General features: G+C 39.3%; 1 protein-coding gene across 15 annotated transcripts in view; it reads left to right on the top strand.

Moving 5' to 3' along the window:
• L3MBTL4 (L3MBTL histone methyl-lysine binding protein 4) overlaps positions 1-20674 on the top strand; it is a 474605-nt gene that overhangs the window by 79343 nt on the left and 374588 nt on the right. For 5 of the 15 annotated variants that reach the window (XM_055237878.2, XM_055237850.2, XM_063620654.1 and 2 more), the window contains exon 1: positions 14992-15227. The exons of 8 other annotated variants lie outside the window; for them this stretch is intronic. The gene's annotated coding sequence lies outside the window, so the exon portion shown is untranslated. Of the gene's footprint in view, positions 1-14906; positions 14964-14991; positions 15228-20674 lie in introns of those variants that run through there. 2 more of the 15 variants (XM_055237856.2, XM_055237868.2) reach the window with 2 other exon arrangements.

The following is a 20674-nucleotide window of genomic DNA, read 5'->3' as shown; positions in this document are numbered from 1 at the left end:
TCTATTAGGTCCACTTTGTGTAGAGCTGAGTTCAATTCCTGGATATCCTTGTTAACTTTCTGTCTCATTGATCTGTCTAATGTTGATAGTGGGGTGTTAAAATCTCCCATTACTATTGTGTGGGAGTTTAAGTCTCTTTGTAGGTCACTCAGGACTTGCTTTATGAATCTGGGTGCTCCTGTGTTGGGTGCATATATATTTAGGATAGTTAGCTCTTCTTGTTGAATTGATTCCTTTACCATTATGTAATGGCCTTCTTTGTCTCTTTTGATCTTTGTTGGTTTAAAGTCTATTGTATCAGAGACTAGGATTGCAACCCCTGCCTTTTTTTGTTTTCCATTTGCTTGATAGATCTTCCTCCATCCCTTTATTTTGAGTCTATGTGTGTCTCTGCACGTGAGATGGGTTTCCTGAATACAGCACACTGATGGGTCCTGACTCCTTATCCAGTTTGCCAGTCTGTGTCTTTTAATTGGAGCATTTAGGCCATTTACATTTAACATTAATATTGTTATGTGTGAATCTGATCCTGTCATTATGATGTTAGTTATTTTGCTCGTTAGTTGATGCAATTTCTTCCTAGCCTCGATGGTCTTTACAATTTGGCATGCTTTTGCAGTGGCTGGTACCGGTTGTTCCTTTCCATGTTTAGTGCTTCCTTCAGGAGCTCTTTTAGGGCAGGCCTGGTGGTGACAAAATCACTCAGCGTTTGCTTGTCTGTAAAGTATTTTATTTCTCCTTCACTTATGAAGCTTAGTTTGGCTGGATGTGAAATTCTGGTTTGAAAATTCTTTTCTTTAAGAATGTTAAATATCGGCCCCCACTCTCTTCTGGCTTGTAGAGTTTCTGCTGAGAGATCAGCTGTTAGTCTGATGGGCTTCCCTTTGTGGGTAACCCGACCTTTCTCTCTGGCTGCCCTTAACATTTTTTCCTTCATTGCGACTTTGGTGAATCTGACAATTATGTGTCTTGGAGTTGCTCTTCTTGAGGAGTATCTTTGTGGTGTTCTCTGTATTTCCTGAATCTGAATGTTGGCCTGCCTTGCTAGATTGGGGAAGTTCTCCTGGATAATATCTTGCAGAGTGTTTTCCAACTCGGTTCCATTCTCCCCGTCATTTTCAGGTACACCAATCAGACGTAGGTTTGGTCTTTTCACATAGTCCCAAATTTCTTGGAGGCTTTATTCATTTCTTTTTATTCTTTTTTCTCTAAACTTCCCTTCTTGCTTCATTTCATTCATTTCATCTTCCATCAGTGATACCCTTTCTTCCAGTTGATCGCATCTGCTACTGAGGCTTCTGCAATCTTCGCGTAGTTCTTGAAACTTGGCTTTCAGCTCCATCAGCTCCTTTAAGCCCTTCTCTCCATTGGTTGTTCTAGTTATCCATTCTTCTAATTTTTTTTCAAAGTTTTTAACTTCTTTGCTATTGTTTTGAATTTCCTCCCATAGCTCAGAGTAGTTTGATCGTCTGAAGCCTTCTTCTCTCAACTCGTCAAAGTCATCCTCCATCCAGCTTTGTTCCGTTGCTGGTGAGGAACTGCATTCCTTTGGAGGAGGAGAGGTGCTCTGCTTTTTAGAGTTTCCAGTTTTTCTGCTCTGTTTTTTCCCCATCTTTGTGGTTTTATCTACTTTTGGTCTTTGATGATGGTGATGTACTGATGGGTTTTTGGTGTGGATGTCCTTTCTGTTTGTTAGTTTCCTTCTGCCAGACAGGACTCTCAGCTGCAGGTCTGTTGGAGTTTACTAGAGGTCCACTCCAGACCCTGTTTGGCTGGGTGTCAGCAGCGGTGGCTGCAGAACAGCAGATTTTCGTGAGGCCACAAATTCAGCTGTCCGATAGTTCCTCTGGAAATTTTGTCTCAGAGGAGTACCCAGCCGAGTGAGGTGTCAGTCTGTCCCTACTGGGGGGGTGCCTCCCAGTTAGGCTGCTCAGGGGTGAGGGACCCACTTTAGGAGGCAGTCTGTCCATTCTCAGATCTCCAGCTGCGTGCTGGGAGAACCACTACTCTCTTCAAAGCTGTCAGTCAGACAGGGCCATTTAAGTCTGTGGATGTTCCTGCTGACTTTTTGTTTGTCTATGCCCTGCCCCCAGAAGTGGGGCCTACAGAGACAGGCAGGCCTCCTTGAGCTGTGGTGGGCTCCACCCAGTTCGAGCTTCCTGGCTGCTTTGTTTACCTAAGCAAGCCTGGGCAATGGCAGGCGCCCCTCCCCCAGCCTGGCTGTGGCCTTGTAGCTTGATCTCAGACTGTTGTGCTAGCAATCAGCGAGACTCCGTGGGCATAGGACCCTCCGAGCCAGGTGCGGGACACAATCTCCTAGTGTGCCGTTTTCCAGGCCCATTGGAAAAGCGCAGTATTAGGGTGGGACTGACCCGATATTCCAGGTGCTGTCTGTTACCCCTTTCTTTGACTAAGAAAGGGAACTCCCTGACCCCTTGCGCTTCCCGATTGAGGCAATGCCTCGCCCTGCTTCGGCTCGCTCACAGTGTGCTTCACTGACTGTCCTGTACCTACTGTTTGGCACTCCCTAGTGAGATGAAACCGGTACCTCAAACAGAAATGCAGAAATCACCCGTCTTCTGTGTCGCTCAGGCTGGGAGCTGGAGACCGGAGCTGTTCCTATTCGGCCATCTTGGCTCAAGGCTATACTTTCTTTCTAAGCATGAGATTTAGCTGCATCTCACGAATTATGGTTTATCATATCTGAATTATTCAGTTCAAGCTATTTTCACATTTTTATTGTGATTTATTCTTTGATTATTTTGATATTAGAAGCATTCAATTTCCAAGCAGTTGAGGATTTTCTGTCAAATGTTTCTGATTGATTTCTTGCTTAATTACATTGTGTTTAGAGAATATTTTTTGAATGACTATAATTAAACTTTTTTGAAGTTTGCTTTATGACCCAGCATACGTAGTCAATTTTGGTAAATGTTTCAAGTGCTTTTGAAACACATTTTTTTATTATCTTTGTTGGTGCAGTGTTGTATACATGGTCAAATTTGTGAACTGCATCATGTAGCCCTAATGATATGATGTTTGGGTTGGCGGTAGGAGTGGATCTGGTTGTTTTATAAGCTACTGATAGTGATAAATCTCCAATATATTTGTGGATTTGTTCATTTCTCTCTTTAGCAATCAATTTTTGCTTTACATGTTTTGAAATTCTGTTAATGAGGACACACTAATAGAGAATTCTTATTTCTTCATAAGGGATTATTGCCTTTATACTTATGAGGTGTTCTTTTAAGAATATCTGGTAATATTTCTTGCCTTACCTTCTAGGTTTTCTTATATTAGTATAGTTTTATCAATCTTTTAAAAAGTTACTTTTTTTATGGTATGTCTTTTTATGTTAAAACATATTTTTCAAGTCTTTTATGTCTTTACATTTAAAGCATTTGTCCTGTAGGTAAACAAGTTTACTGTTTAGGTTTCTAACATCCACTCTGATAATTTTGTTTTTTTAATTAGAGTATTTGACTACTTTGCATTTAATAAAATTAATGACATTTGTTCATATTTGTCACCTACTCTTTGTCTTCTACTTGATACACTCTTTTGGCCTGATATTTATCTATTTTTTTACTGGTCTTTGTGTTTACTATAATGATTAGAAATCTCTGTCCTTTCTTTATAATTATGTGAAACAATTTGTTGCATAGTTTCCTTCTTTTTCCTTAGAAAATGTCAATTTAATTTTCCTTGTCATCTTTTGTATTATTGTTGATATGGATATTAATTCTAGACATAAGTATAACTCAGGACCCAATATTATTGTTTATCAGTATTGATTTATGTTTACCCACATGTTTACCTTTGTTGTTTTCATTTCTTTTTGCATTTCTGTGTTCTGTTGGGGATCATTTTTCTTCTACCTGAAGAACTCTCTCCTCTCCTCTCCACCATCCATTTTCCTTCTTTCCCTCCTTCTCCTCCTCCTGTTTTTTTCTCTCCTCCACCTCCTCCTCCTCTTTCTCCTTCTCTATTTTCTTCCTCTTTTAGTGTGGTTCTGTTGTCAGTGGATTGTTAAAGTTTTTATTTGTTCAAAAACATCTTCATTTCAATTTTTATTTTTTGATAGTACATTCATTGTTATAAAATTCTTGGTGAGTACTTAGGGTTTTTTGGTTTGTTTTAAATGACTGTATCATAATTTATCCATTCTCCTCTTGATGAACATTTTGTTATTATAAGTACACTCTGAACATTCCTATGTGTCTTTTGTTTGATATTTGTATGCATTTCCATTCTAGGAATGTTGGTGAGAGTCTATTGCTTGGTGTTTTTCTCAGTTTTGGAACATTTTTGGCATTTTTCTCTTCAAAGATTGATTTATTAGTTTTCTAATTTTTTTCCTTTTTGGGATCCCAATTACATTTTATGTCCTTTTATTGTGACCTATATATTTTATGTTCCTTTTCTTTCCTTTTTATTCTTCCTCTCTGTTTAGTTTGGATATGTGCTACTGACTTGTTATTCAGATTACTGCAATGTCAATCTGTCATTAAACCCATCTATCAATGAGTTTCAGATATTGTATTTTCCAGTTCTAGAATTTCCATTTGGTTCTTTTTACACATTCCAGATATCTGGTGAAATATACTGTCTTTCATTAATTTAATTTAATTTTCCTTAATTTTCTTGAACATAATTATTTTAAGGTCTTTAGTATTAGCTCTAATATCTGAATCACCTATGGATCTGTTCTAGTTTTAGGTCATATTATCTTACCTCTTACTACGCCTGTAATTTTTATTGAACACTAGGCTTTGAGTATAAAAAGTTATAGAAGTTGTAAATGTTACAAATTGATATTATTTTCCTCTCGAGAGAGTTCACCCTGTTTTCTACAAGGCAGGATGAATTGGGGGATGTATCACCTTAAGCTAGCTGAGGTGAAGTTAGGTTACAGTTTCTGTAAGCCTCAGTCTATCTCTGGTTGGACCTTATTACTCAAGCATTCCCCTCCACGAATTTACTGAGAATTCTGTTGTGTTCACCTCTTCTCCTTGTTGAGTTTTCTTTGTTGATCTTTAGTCTTCACAGTACTATGTGACTGGTAGAAAAACTCTACTTTGCATTATAATGTTTATGGCTTAGCTTTTTTGCTTACCTTGCTAAATATTAGAGTAACACTGTTCATGTGTTTGAGGGTCTTCAAGTCTCCAATTTCGATCCTCTGGCCTCCTAAGATCACATAAGCTCTGCCATGGTCCTTTACCTGTGTAAATATAACCAGGAAAATGTCATATATTGACAACTTATCTCTTCGAGTTTCTCCATTTTTTTGGGGTTTTAGGTAATCTTATACTTTCTAGTTCTTATTTCTGTCATAGCTCTCCAGTGCCTTTATTAGTTTAGTATTTTATGTAGTCTCTTTTGTCATTCAAGAAAGTATTGGTTAGCCTGCCTTAAAGTATTACATCCTACTTAGATACCCTCAAAGAATGTTTATTTGCAAAATTAAACAGCATTTAGAAGCACTTGACATCGTAGGGCTGGCCTGTGACTACTTGTGACCTTTCTTTTGAACCATTAACTGCTAGATTTGATTTAATACATGAATGAAGGAATTAAGGAGTGACTACATACAGCTTGTATTAGTCCATTTTCATACTGCTATAAAGATATTACCTGAGACTGGGTAATTTATAAACAAAGGAGGTTTAATTGACTCATGGTTCCACATGGCTGCGGAGGCCTCAGGAGACTTAAAATCCTGGTGGAAGGAGAAGCAGGCACCTTCTTCACAAGATGGCGTAAGAGAGTGGGAGTGTGTGAAGGAGGAATTGTCAAACGCTTATAAAACCGTCAGATCTAGTGAGAATTCACTCACTATCAGAACAGCATGGGGGAAACTGCCCCCATGATCCAATCAACTCCCACCAGGTCCCTCCCTTGACATGTGGAGGATTAGGGGGATTACAATTCAAGATGAGATTTGGGTGGGAACACAGAGCCAAACCATATCACAGCTGTTGGAAGAATAACCCAGATTTGATAGGTGATCTTTAATGCATATCATTACATCAAAGAAGCATGCATTATTTTTAGTTTGCAAATTGATTTTAGAGTAGTCATGACACTCTAATACCCATATAATTAGTGTGCTGTGATAGCATATTATTTTTGTCTCTAAAAGAGCAATTGAGGCCAGGCACAGTGGTTCACACCTGTAATCCCAGCACTTTGGGAGGCTGAGGCAGGCGGATCACCTGAGGTCAGGAGTTCGAGACCAGCCTGGCCAATGTGGTGAAACCCTGTCTCTACTAAAAATGCACAAATTAGCTGGGCGTGGTGGCGGGTGCCTGTAATCCCAGCTACTCAGGAGGCTGAGGTAAGACAGTTGTTTGAACCCAGGAGATGGAGGTTGCAGTGAGCCAAGATCATGCCACTGCACTGCAGCCTGGGCAACAGAGCAAGACTCCATCTCAAAAAATAAAAAATGAAGTAAAATAAAATAAAATAAGAGAGCAATTGATTTCTGAGAGCCTTGATACCTTAGAAAGACAAATTTTGGAGAGACAAAGGTAAACCATTAATGGTTCAAGAGAGGTCTTGGTACATGCATTTTTTAGTGTTGCTAGAGTTATATTTTTCTTTCAGTGATTTTGGACATATATAAAGGGGACATTTCAGAAATATATTTAATGATCTTATTTAAATCCAGACACAGATTTGACAGAGCAAAGATAAAAATACATAATTGTCAATAGAGAGTTAAAATTACATGGGCAATATGGTAAGGAAATGAGCTCATGTTTTTGGGAATCACAAAGAAATCTCCTTACCCCCAAACAAACTATATCTTTCATAAACTAGAAGGTAGATTTGCTATGTATGACATTCCTGTAAAAATTACTGTGTTTCCTCCAATACATTATTGCCTGTAAGCTGCTTCATTATTTTAAGGACCACTAGTAAGAAAAAACAATGCCAATTAAGCAATTATATTTTGATGTTTTTAATCATGAATAATGTATGTTCCTTTTTGAAGGAACTCCCCTTTACTTTTTTAAACATATTTTTATTATCATTTTTGTACATATTTAAGAGAAAATTATTAGTTTAATAAACTGGATTTTTTTAAAAAAAGACTTTGTCACCTTCTGAGTCTGAGTACTGAATCACTTTTGACTCAGAGTCATTGATGCCTGTGTTTTCCTGTAGAGTATCACCCTTTGTGCCCTTGGGGGTGTTAATGTTGAATCATTTCTTAAGAGGGTGTTTTAATATTGTCTCTGGGTTTTTCTTCCAAGCTATTGACATGCATTCTGCATGTGATGGTATCATCAGATAGTTTACCCGACACCAACTGGGACTCCTGTTCCTTTTTCAAATGGTCTTAGGTCAACCTTTGTTGATCTGAGTATCAAAAGGTTGCAGATGTTCTGTCAAGCTGCCAAGAGGCACAGCCAAACCTGTGCTTAGGCAGGCAGTGATGACTACATAAGAACCACTACCTGGTTAGCAGCAATGCAAGACCATCTTGATTTCACATGTGTCAAAATGTACAGAATGTGCTTTCTCAGTCAAATATGGCATCGTTTGGAATGCTTTATGGCCACTTAATATCTGGCTACTTCCTACATGATGTGTTCTATATTTCTGGATAGAGCACAGATAGCACAGATATATGTAACTTCTTGCAGACAGAATGGAGAGAAAGGATGAGTTTAGTGCACTTATTGGCATATTAATATTTGATATTCGAGGGTTATGGGGAAGATCATTGTAACATTATTGAGTGACTAGGAACATAAAGAGACACAGAGACCTTGAAAGTTGATGACAGAAAAAAGATGTCTTGTTTCCATTGATTTGCTGGAGACATGTTTGTGGTTGTTCTCTTACGGCTAGAGCTATCCTCCCAGTTATGTAAACACATGTGTACATCTCTTCCCACCCCACTTGCATCCTGCTTCTCCATGCTAATCTTATTCATAAACAATTAGGTTTTTTTTTTTTGAGATGGAGTCTCACTTTGTCGCCAGGCTGGAGTGCAGTGGCGCAATCTTGGCTTACTGCAACCTCTGCCTCCCGGGTTCAAGTGATTCTCCTGCCTCAGCCTCCTGCGTAGCTGGGACTACAGGCATGTGCCACCACACCTGGCTAATTTTTGTATTGTTAGTAGAGACGGGGTTTCACCATGTTGGCCAGGATGGTCTTGATTTCTTGACCTCATGATCTGCCCACCTCAGCCTCCCAAAGTGCTGGGATTATAGGCATGAGCCACCACGCCCGGCCCAATTGGATTTTTTTTTTTTTGGCATCAAAGCCTTACCTCTTTTTGCTTCTTCATTTTCTAAAACCAATTCATTATCATTATTATTGATTCCTACCTTTGGAAGTTTTTATACTTTTATTTTGTGGCAGCTCTTAATTTTCCTAAAATGTTAAATGCCATATGTATTTTTTTTTACATTTTAACTAATCAAAAAGAATTTGTTTTAAATTGTTGTTTATAATTTTTTGAAGTCTTTTAAGGTAGTTGGAAGAACTCTTAAGACATTACAGAATGCAAATTGCATTCACAAAGTAGGGTATAGTTAATGAGTTAGAGTAACATTGGGATTACAATCCAAATCTTTCTCAGTGTTTTAAATTGGAGAACTATTTAGAGAGCATCTATTCTCATACTGTTGCTGCTGCTACTGCTACTGTTGCTTTCTAGCTTTCAACATTTTTATTAGTCTGGATTCTTCTAGTTGCAAAGAACAGAAATGGCTGAACCAGAAAAGGGAAGTTATTAGCTCACAAAACTGAGCAGTACCGGGGTGGAGTTGGACCAGTCATGGCTGACTCTAGAGGCTAGTGACTCCTAACACTTGGTTCCACCTTCCTCTGCATTGTCTTTGTTCTGAATGGACCTTTCTTTTACTTAGTGGCCCCTGCAGATCTAGGCTTACATTCTATGAATCTAACAGTCCTAGATAAAGTGGTTCTTCTGCATAGCATTTCTGATAAGAATCCTAGAATTGAATCTCTTTGGTTTTGGTTAGGTTACATATCCATCCCTGAACCAATGACTGTGGCCAGGAGGGTATTGAATGGGCCCTTTCTGAGTTACCTGCCTACCCTGGAACCGTGTGACTCAGAATGAAGCTCCCCAAACTAAAAATCAGGTAGCTGGACAAAGAAAGAGGATGTTGGGCTGGCTAAACCAATAGGTTCTTCTTAACACATTGTATGCTATGAGCAGAAGCCCAGTGGTCTTCAGAACATGTCAACTATTTGGCTTATTTTAACCAAGAGGAGGATAGTTAAAACTACAATGGTGAGTCTTAATTAGATTCAGCAAAGTAGATCCTTACCTCAGCTCTGACTCGCTCAGGGCTTATAGGGTAACATTATTTCCCTGCTTTCAAATTATATCAGTTCAAGCTTGAAGAGTGAGAAGCTGATGACATGATATGAAGGCAGAATGTCAAGGTGGGAAGAGCCCTTCCCTGGGAGTCATGAGTCCTGAGTGCTATTTTCAGCTCTGAGAACATAGGCCAGTGATTTTTCTGCTGGATTGTGAGCTCCTGGAGGTCAGGGACTGTGCTTAATCTTGCTTTTTACATATTTCCTCTTTTTTTTTAATCTCGCCTTGCAAATCTACCGTTGGATATAAGTTATCTTAATTGATCCTCTATGTCTCTTCTCCTTGATAATTTTTAGTGCTTGATCTTCCTGTGCTTTATTTTGAGTGATTGCCTCCAATATATCAGTTTTCACTTCTAAAAAGTAAACTTATTCGACATATCTACAGATGCTTTCATACTGTACTATGCATTTTATTTCCAGATTTTGTATTTGCTTCTTTTTCAAATTTGCTCTTTTTAAAACAAAAAAATTGCTCTTATCTTACCAACTTTGTTTTTTCACGTATTTCATCATGAGTTTATACATACTTGATTTTAAGTTCCTCTAGGCTTTTTCTATTATGAAGACATCTAGAGTATTCATGCTTCTGTTTGCTGCTTCTTATGACACTTAGGTGGGTGAGCTTCCTTGTGGGCTTTCTAGTTTTAGTCCAAGAGCTTATCTTCAGTGAGACTTTTTTTCGTACTAATTTTGAGAGCATCCCAGGTTGTTGAGGTATTGCTATGGGGCAGTTTTATTATAATTGATTTGAGCCTTCTGCATTGCTGGGTAGAGGGAATTGGACCTCCACACCTATGTTTACTACAAGCTTGGATCTCTGATCTCTCAGCAATTCTTCTTCCAACAGTGTTTTAGTGGGGTGGTCCTCCTCTGTGATACTGCCTAAGCCAGTGAGTGAAGGTTTATTAGTCCTTAATCAAAGATAGGACAACCTTTTGGATGACGGAGACACTTTCTAGCTCAAAACCATGCAGTTAGCTTATGGCTTCAGTTTCTATCCCCAGATAGGAATAAAAAGCAAGGCCCCTAATATGTATATCTGATTTAGTTCCTCAGTTGTTTTTTGTTTGTTAGTTTCTGACATATCTGTTTTTTAATAATTCAGAACTCAGTTGTGTAATATAAATAATTTTGCTGTATTTTCCTAGTATTTCTTTTTTTTCTCTGCATCTGCTCAGTTGACCTCTTGACCAGAAGTCACTTATTTTATATTTCTGTAGCCCCTAGTGTATTGTGTTGCACAAAGCGGAAAATAATTAGATATAGATTTACAACTTTTAAAATGTATTTTAATGTTTAGTAACTGCAAAAAGATTTTTTCTAGTTAGAGAGAAGAATTATAAGGCTAACAAGAAATCAGATCTGCTACACAGAAAGAAGGAAGCTTGAGTTTGTTTTATTGTCACATAAAGTGTTTGTAGTAGAAGTTTTAAAAACACTTTCAGAATACATGCATACTATGGGAGGTAGAATCTTGACCCTCAAAGATGTTGATATCCTGCTCCTTGGAGCCTGTGAATATGTTATGTTGTATGGAAAGGTGGAAATAAGGTTGCCAATGAAATAAAGGTTGCTGATCAGCTGACTTTAAGGGAGATATTCTGGATTATTCAGGCAGACCCATGTAATTGCATAGTTCCTTTAAGTGTGGAAGAGGGAAGCAGAAGAATCTGTGTCTGGGTGACATATCCTAAGAAGACTTGATCAGCCATTGCTGGCTTTGAAGATGGAGGAAGGGGTCATGAGCCAAGGAATGCTGGAAGCCTCTGGAATCTGTGAAAGGCAAGAAAATGAATTATCTTCTAGAGCCTCTGGGCATACCCTTGGCAAAACCTTGATTTTTAGCCTAGTGGGATCTATTTAGGACTTTTGACCTCCTTAACTGTAAGATAATACATTTGTGTTGTTTTAGGCCACCAAGTTGGGGTAAATTGTTACAGCAGCAATAGGAAAGTAATTCACATACTCTGTGACCTGAGAGTTCCACTCCTAGGTATGGACTTAACAGAAATATACTGAATATATGTTTCAGCAAAATAAGTATAGTAGATTGTTTAAGTAGCATTATTTGTAGTATTCCAAAGCTGGAAATTACTCAAATACTCATCAGCAACAAAATGGATAAATGTGTTTTATACACTCTACAATACTATACAAGAGTAAGGGTGAACTATCTACATCTGCATACAACAGTATGGATGGGTGTCACAAACATTATGTTAGTAAAAGAAATGAGACATAGAAAACACATACTGATATGATTTGAATGTTTGTCCCCTCCAAAACTCGTGTTGAAACTTAATCCCTAATATGGCAATATTGAGAGGTGCGCAGCATTTAAAAGGCAAGAGCCTTAAATGGATTAATCCATTTGTGGATTAATAGATTAATGGGTGAATGGATTAATGGGTTATCATGGGAGTGGAAATGGTGGCTTCATAAGAAGAGGAAGGAGACATGAGCCAACGTGCTCAGCCCTCTCACCATGTGATACCTGTGCGCCTTGGAACTCTGTAGACAGTTCCCACTGCAAGAAGGCCCTCACCAGATGTGTCCCATTCAACCTTGAACTTCTCAGCCTCCATAAGTGTAAGAAATAAAATTCTTTTCTTTATAAATCACCCAGTTTCATGTGTTATGTTATAAGCAACAGAAAAGGGACAAAGACAAATACTCTGTAATTCCATCTGTAGAGTGTATAAAAAGAAACAGAAGGCCGGGCCCAGTGGCTCAGGCCTGTAATCCGAGCACTTTGGAAGGCTGAGGCGGGTGGATCACGAGGTCAGGAGATTGAGACCATCCTGGCTGACAGGGTGAAACCCCGTCTCTACTAAAAATACAAAAAATTAGCCGGGCGTGATGGTGGGAGCCTGTAGTCCCAGCTACTCAGGAGGCTGAGGCAAGAGAAAGGCGTGAACCTGGGAGGGGGAGCTTGTAGTGAGCCGAGATCGCGCCACTGCACTCCAGCCTGGGCGACAGAGAGAAACTCCGTCTCAAAAAAAAAAAAAAAAAAAAAAAGAAGAAAAGAAAAAAAGAAAGAAAAGTCATCTATTGTGTTAGAAGGTGGGACAACCATCAAGATTTGCCTTGATTGAAGTAGTGACCAAGGGGTACACGTTCGCATCTTCTGTTTCTTGATTTGGAAGCTAGTTACATGTGTTCAGTGCATGCAAATTTATTGAGCTGTGCCCTAAGCTGTTATGCATTTTTCTGCATGTATGTTACACTTCAATTTTTAAAAAGAATATATTCCCAAACATGGTCCCATTTTCCAGCAGAGCTCTGTGTATTCAGTGTGGGTGAGGCTTCATGAGGCTGTGATTTGCCTTGGTCTCCTTGCCAGCTAAGCTGGAGAGTCAGATCTAGAACTTGTGTGACTGGATGACTTTTCCACTACTTCATTCTGACTTCTCGCCTGTCACAGTATCAGATTAGAGAGTTTCCGTGGTACTAGTGTTTGATTTGCTGAATGAAAATTCTAATTAATAAATTCACAAAAATCTAATGCTATCCTGAAATGCTCCTAGTAAAGACATATTCTAGCAACAAAATAGTTTGATTTTATTTCTGCATATAGTGTGTTTTCCTGTCATTTAATGTTGTATGTCATTTTGGCAGCAGTGCTAGTTGTCATGATTCAAGTGCCAGTGTATTAAAGATATCCCTGGAAGGCAATTTATTTGAACAGTGCTTAGTGGTGTGATACTAGGAGCATTCAATTTTTTTTTTTTTTTTTTTTTTTTTTTTTTTTTTTTTTTTGAGACGGAGTCTTGCTCTTTCGCCCAGGCTGGAGTGCAGTGGCGCAATCTCGGCTCACTGCAAGCTCCGCGTCCCGGGTTCACGCCATTCTAGGAGCATTCAATTTTGACATGGCTTCAGAGAGGCATTTGTTGGAAAATCTGTTGTAATGAGTATAGTCTGTCCTTCTCAATAAGCTATGAAGTGGTCTATTGTTTAAAATTTAGATTCCGGTTCTCGCTCTGCTACCAGCTAGTCGCATGAACTTAGGCAAGTCATTTGTTTACACACTTTCCCACTACCTGAGAGTCAAGTATATGTGTTAATATTACCCCTATGCATGAAACACATGCTTTGCTACTATAATGTAGCCAGAGGCAGTAGCAATATACTTTTAGAAATGGAGCCATTAGGTAAGGTGTTACATTTTGGAGATAGACAAATTGCAGCTTTGCTGTTACTGGCAGTGTCACCTTGAGCTACTTCAGTGTAAAGGGGCTGTTGCCAGGCTGCCCCCATGTGCTTGGCACACAGTAGGAACTTAATAAATGCAGTTGCAGGGATGATGATAATTATGATTTGTTAAATGTCTTCATTGTTTTTTAAGGTTCTGAGCAAATGATTGCTGTTGAGGGAGTACATAATGTGGTTACTTGATGATGATATTCAGGGGCAAATGAGACCCCTAAAGAAATAAATATGAGAACATATAAAATTCCTCCTATAACCTACCCCTAATGTTGAATTTTTGTTTTAAATATTCAAATATGCAGTGAAGTATAGAGAATAAGAAAATGAACAACTCTGTGCTGGCTGTCCAGATTTACTAATCTCAGTATTTTGCCACACTTGCTTCTGCTTTTTGAAAGAAATGAAGCATTGCAATTACACTTGAAGTCTCCTGTCCCCAAACCTGTGTATCTTCACCCGTCCTGAGACGTAATTGCTGTGCTGTGGTTGGTCTCATTTTCAGCCGTGTTGTTACATTTTAACCTGATGTGTGTGTATATCTATAAGCAAACATTACATAAATGATGTATGGTATGTATCATCCTGCACCCTGTTCTTTTGGCTCAAATATATTTTATAGGGTTATCTGTGATAGAATATATATCACTGTAGCTCTTTTAAGTGCTGTATAATATTCCATTTTTGAATATATCACAATTTATTTATTCATTTTCCTATTGATGGGTGTTTGGGTATTATCATATATTTCCTGTTACAGACAAAAGCCACGATAAACATTGTACCTTTTGCACATGTGCTAGAGGTTTTCTATCTATCTAGAAACAGCTGGGTTCTAGGCATGCCTAGTTCCAGCCTTACTCAGCTTTGTTAGATATTCCCAAGTGCTTCATCAAGTAGTTGTACCAATTTTCACCTCCTCAGCAGGATGTGAGAGCTCCTGATGCTTGCATCACACTCGCTTCAACACTTGGTGAGCCTTACCTTTACCAGTCATATTCCTGGGTAGAAGAGGATATTTACATTTAATACGCATTTCCCTGCTTTCTAGTAATAGTGCATTTCTTTTCCTGTGTTTATTATTTTTCCTTTTTCTAAGTGTTGCCTGTATTCTTTTACAGTTATTTTCCCCTGTGCATAACTGAAAGATCATGTATGTAGCTATTACAGTTAAATCAGGGTCATTGGAAGGAGTAGACAAATTAATGAACATACAATGCTTAATGTACTGTCCTATAGTAAGAAGAAATTAATATTGCTGACGCCCTTGGAATGCCCATTAATGACATCATCAATAACAATACTTATCAGTGGAACAGAACTTCAGACCTCGGCAACCATTCTACATTCCTCTTACATTGTAGCCATGCAGTTGGATATGAAAAGTATGTATGACTAGCTGATGACATCTCATAGCCCAGAGTGGGAAGCAGCCTTTCCTCCCCTACTCATCATCCATCTCTGTTGCTCATAGAACCCTGCTTTCCTTTATGGGAATTATGAGAGAAGAGTTAGGGTTTTCCAGGAGGCAGATCCTCCATTTCCCCGTTGCTTTGTCCAGAAGTGCAGGAAGAAGATCTAAGATTGGTCAATTGGATGCTCTTTCCCAGGACTTTGGCTTGAGAGAGACTCTAGCAAGAAGGGAACAGGTAAAGTAGTTAGTTCACCATTCTAGGGGCTTCAACAGCAGAAGAAATGGGGTGCCATGCTGATCAGGCTGTTTTAGCCATGGGATGTTTGGTCTGCCATCTGCTTTCTTGATCCCTTTGTTTCTGTCTGATCTTGTCACAGATGTGAAATCTCTGAGCCTTGGATATTCTTACAGTAGACACCTTTTTTGCTTAAGAGAGCCAGAGTCAGTTTATCTTTCTTGTGATTTCCATATTTTGTCTCTGCTCAGATTTCACTCAGTGGAGTTAGAAATGCCAGGGCGCAGCTTATGCCCTGTGTCAAGAAGGAGTAGCGTGGAGGAGGCTGATGGCCTGGTTCAGTCATAGACTCCTCCTTCCTTCGGAATAGTGTGATCTAATGAAGGTGGATGGGTAGGAGCAGTGCATGCACCCTATCTTCTGCCTGTTGCTGACTGTACATGGTATGTTCTTACAAAAGATCTGGTGAGATACTTGTTTCACCCAATCAGAAAAAGAGCAAGCCTTGCTGAAAAAGGGATTTCAAAGCAGGAAAAATGGACTGTTCAGTTAAAAGAAAACATACTGTGTCCACTCTTTTACCTGCATCAACTTTTCTTTCTTATATTGGATGACTAGGGTACACCATTTCAAAGGACTTTAAGAAATCCTATAATATTGTATTTATACAAGGCAACATACATATTTCAATATGTAAGTCATGAAGTATAATAAACATATATCTATAAAGCCACCATCCAGCTTAAGAATGAAAACATGATACTAATTTTCCTCCCCAACTGCTATGCTGAATTTTTTTGTTTCCTATTTCCATGTTTCTTCAAAAAATCTTTACTGTGTAAGTAAAGAGGTAGTTTACTTTATATATACTACTTATATAGTTTACCATATATATCTAAGGTACATATTAAGGGCTTTTGCTTGATTTTGTATTTTAAAAATGGTAGTATAAAGCTGGGCATGGTGGCATGCACTTGTAATCTCAGTTACTGGGGAGGCTGAGTCAGGAGGATCACTTGAGCTCAGGAGTTTGAGTTCAGCCTGGGCAACATAGCAAGATCCCATCTCTCAACAAAAGTAGTATATAGTCTTCTGGCTTGCTTTGCTCATTCAGTGTTATTGATAATATTTGTATTCTTGCATATGTAGTTGCAGTTGATTTATTTTCATTGTATAATGTTATATTGTCTGAATATGCCACAGTTTATTTTCTCAGATTCCTATTGATAATTGTTTTCATTTTTTTCCCACGAACATGAACTTATCTCTTAATTTTGTGTAATTGCTAGAGCCATGGGGTCATGGAATATGCTGGAATTATCTTCAACTTTCAAGTTCATGCTGAGTTGCTTTTTACGGGTTGCAACATTTAATCTTCTTCCAGCAGAGTATGAGAGTTGTCATTGCTCCTCAACCTTGCCAACATCTAGTAGTGACAGACCTCTTAATTTTTGTCATTCTAGTGGGGATGTATTGGTAGCTCATTGTGGTTTCTTTCTTCATTTTCCTGATTACTAATGAAGTTAAGCAACTTTTCATACATTTTGGTGTGAAGTGTATATTCAAAGCTTTGCCCTTCTTTTGTATAGATTGTTCTATCTGTCTGCTATTGCTATAAAAATACTTCAAAATTCAATGTCTTAAAACAACACATTAGTAGATCTTTAGGCCACTCATGATTGGGCTGATCTAGGCTGGCCTTGACTGCATGGTTTTATAAAAGGCTTCATTTCAGGCTCAGGTGCATTCTACCTGTGTTTGCTCTGGGGGCCCACTCTAAAGGAGCAGAGGCTAACTAAAGCATGATCTCTTTAATGGTAAGTGACTGCAGTGCCGTGAGCTGAAAACAAGCTGCACACACACATTTTAAGCGTCAGCTTGCCCTGCATCTGCCATTGGTCAAAGCAAGTCATAGCACAAGCCTGAGTTGAGTGCCTTTGGTCCAACAAGGACTCAGGAGCCTCAGCTCGTATGACTTTGCAAGGTTCAGCCCATGTGGCTGCTCTCAGGGGCTGGCACTGAGTGCCTGCAGCTTTTCCAGGAGCATGGTGCAAGCTGTAGGTTGCTCTACCATTCCAGGGTCTGGAGGGCAGTGGCCTTCTTCTCATAGTTCCACTAATCAGTGTTCCAGTGAGTATTCTGTGAGAGCTCCAACCCCACATTTCCCCTCTGCACTACCTTAGCAGAGGTTTTCTGTGAGGACTCCACCACTGCAGCAGTTTTGCCTGAATGTCTAGGCTTTTCCATATGTTGTCTGAAATCTAGGCAGAGGCTCCTGAGCCTCAACTCTGTGCACCTGTGGGCTTAACACCATGTGGAAGCTGCCAAGGCGTATGGCCTGTACCCACTGAAGTAGTGGCACAAGCTGTATATGAGCCCCTTTGAACCATGGCTGGAGCTGGAGTGGCTGGGATGCAGGGAGCAGTGTCCTGAGGCTGCACAGGGCAGCAGAGCCCCTGGGTGTGACCCACAAAACCATTCTTCCCTCCTTGGCCTCCAGGCCTGTGATGGGAGGGGCTTCCAGGAGTGTCTCTGAAATGCTTTCAGGGCCTTTTCCCTATTGTCTTAGCTATTAGGATCTGGCTCCTCTTTGCTATGCAAATTTATGTAGCCTGCTTGAATTTTTCCCCTGAAAATGGTCTTTTCTTTTCTACCACATGGCCAGGCTGCAAAATTTTCCAAACTTTTACACTCTGCTTCCTTTTTAAATATAACTTCCAATTTCAGGTCATATCTTTGCTCACACATATGAGCATAGGCTGTTATATGAGCCTAGGCTGTTAGAAGCAGCCAGGCTACTTCTTGAAGGCTTTGCTCCTTAGGAATTTCTTCCACCAGATACCCTAAGTCATACCTCAAGTTCAAAGTTCCAGAGATCCTTAAGGCAAGGTCACAATGCAGCAAAGCTCTTTGCTAGTGCTTAATAAAGTGACCTTTGCTTCAGCTCCCAATAACTTCATTTCCATCTGAGATCTCCTCAGTTTGTACTTCACTGTCCATATCACTATCAGCATTTTTGTCACAACCATTCAAGAAGTCTCTAGGAAGTTCCAAACTTTCCTTCATCTTCTTGTCTTCTTCTGAGCCCCCTAGACTCTTCCAACCTCTGCCTGTTATCCAGTTCCAAAGCTGTTTCCACATTTTCAGGTATCTCTATAGCAATGCTCCACTCCTTGGTATGAATTTTCTGTGTTAGTTCATTCTCACATTGCTATAAAGAAATACCTGAGACTGGGTAATTTATTAGGAAAAGAGGTTTAATTGGCTCATGGTTCTGCAGTCTGTACAGGAAGCATGGTGGCAAGAACTTCTGGGGAGGCCTCAGGAAACTTACAGTCATGGCAGGAAGCAAAGGAAAGGCAGGCATTACTTACATAGCTGGAGCAGGAGGAAGATAGAGAATGGGGAGGTGCTACACACTTTTAAACAATCGTATCTCATGAGAACTCACTCACTGTTGTCAAGACAATACCAAGGGGGAATTCTGCCCTCATGATCCAATCACCTCCCACCAGGCCCCATCTCCAACACTGAGGATTACAATTCAACATGAGATTTGGGCAGGAATGCAGATCCAAACCATATCTACTGAAGTCACCCTGTTGTGCTGTCAAATACTAGATCTTATTCTTTCTAACTATTTTTTGGTACTCATTTACCATCCTCAGCTCTGCATCACCCTCCACTACCCTTTCCAGCCTCTGGTAACTATAATTCAGTTCCACCCATGTTGTTGCAAATGACAGGATCTCACTTTTTATGGCTGAATAATACTCCATTGTGTATATGTACCTCATTTTCTTTATTCATTCATCTGTTCATGGATACTTAGGTTGCTTCCAAATCTTGGCCCTTATGAGTAGTGGTTCAATAAACATGGGAGTGCAGATATCTCTTTGATATACTGTTTTATTTTTCCTTCCTTCCTTCCTTCCTTCCTTCCTTCCTTCCTTCCTTCCTTCCTTCCTCCCTCCCTCCCTCCCTCCATTCTCTCTTCCTTTCCTTTCTTTTCCTTTTTCTTTCCTTTTTCTTTTTCTTTCTTTTTCTTTCCTCTCTTTCTGTTTCTTTTGTTTTTTTTTTGAGACAGGGTCTCAGTCTGTCACCCAGACTGGAGTGGAGTGCCAATATCCTGGCTCACTGAAGTCTTGACCTCCAATGCTCATGCAATCCTCCCACCTCAGCATCTCATGTGCTGCCATGCCTGGCTAATTTTTTTTTAATTTGTATATATGAGGTTTCACTGTGTTGCCCACGCTGGTCTTGAACTGCTAGGTTCAAGCAGTTCTCCTGCCTGTGCCTCCCAAAGTTCTAGTATTACAGATGTGAGCCACCATGCCCATCCTTATTTCCTTTCCTTTTATAAAAAATATTTTTATTACAGTAGCTTTTAGTTTTTGATTATCTGGATAAATTGTATAGTGGTGAAGTCTGAGATTTTAGTTCATCCATTACCTGAGTAGTGTACATTATACCCAATATGTAGTTTTTTTTTCTATCTCACCCGCTTTCTAGCCTCCCCCTTCTGAGTCTCCAAAGGTCATTATACCACAGAGTATGCCTTTGTGTCCATAGCTTGGCTACCACTTCTAAGTGAGAACATGTGGTATTTGGTTTTCCATTCCTGAGTTATGTCACTTAGAATAATGTCCTACAGCTCCATCCAAGTTGCTGCAAAAGACATTATCTCATTCATTTTTATGGCTGAGTGGTATTCCATGGTGTATATATACCACATTTTATTTATTCACCCACTGAATGATGGTACTTAGGTTGGTTCCATATCTTTGCAATTGTGAATTGTGCTTCAATAAACAATGTATATGTCTTTTTGATATGACTTCTTTTCCTTTGGGTAGATACCCAGTAGTGGGATTGCTGAATTGAACAGATCTTTTAGTTTTTAAAGACTCTCCATAGTGTTTTCCATAGAGGTTGTATTAACTTACATTCCCACAAGCAGTGTATAAATGTCCTCTTTTCACCACATCCACACCAACCTCTATTGTTTTTGATGGGATAATTTGTTTTTTTCTTGCTGACTTGTTTGTGTTCCTTTTAGATTCTGGATATTAGTCCTTTGTTGGATGCATAGTTTGCAAATACCTTCTCCCATTCCCTGGGTTGTCTGTTTATTCTGATGATTATGCCTTTTGCTGTACAGAAGCTTTTTTGTTTAATTAGGTCCCATTTATTTATTTTTGCTTTTGTTATATTTGTTTTTGGGGTCTTAGTCATAAATTTTCTGCCTAGGCCAGTGTCTGCAAGAGATTTTCCAGGTTATGTTGTAGAATTTTTATAGCTTCAGGTCATAGACTTAAGTCTTTGATTATCTTGAGCTGATTTTTGTGTAAGGTGAGAGAGAGGGATCCTGTTTCATTCTTCTACGTGTGGCTATCCAGTTTTCCCAGCACCATTTATTAAATAGGGTGGCCCTTCCCCGGTTATGC

The sequence above is a fragment of the Symphalangus syndactylus genome, chromosome 1 (genome assembly GCF_028878055.3).
Source record: "Symphalangus syndactylus isolate Jambi chromosome 1, NHGRI_mSymSyn1-v2.1_pri, whole genome shotgun sequence".
NCBI classification, from domain to species: domain Eukaryota; kingdom Metazoa; phylum Chordata; class Mammalia; order Primates; family Hylobatidae; genus Symphalangus; species Symphalangus syndactylus.
This window is presented reverse-complemented; position numbering and strand designations above follow the sequence as displayed.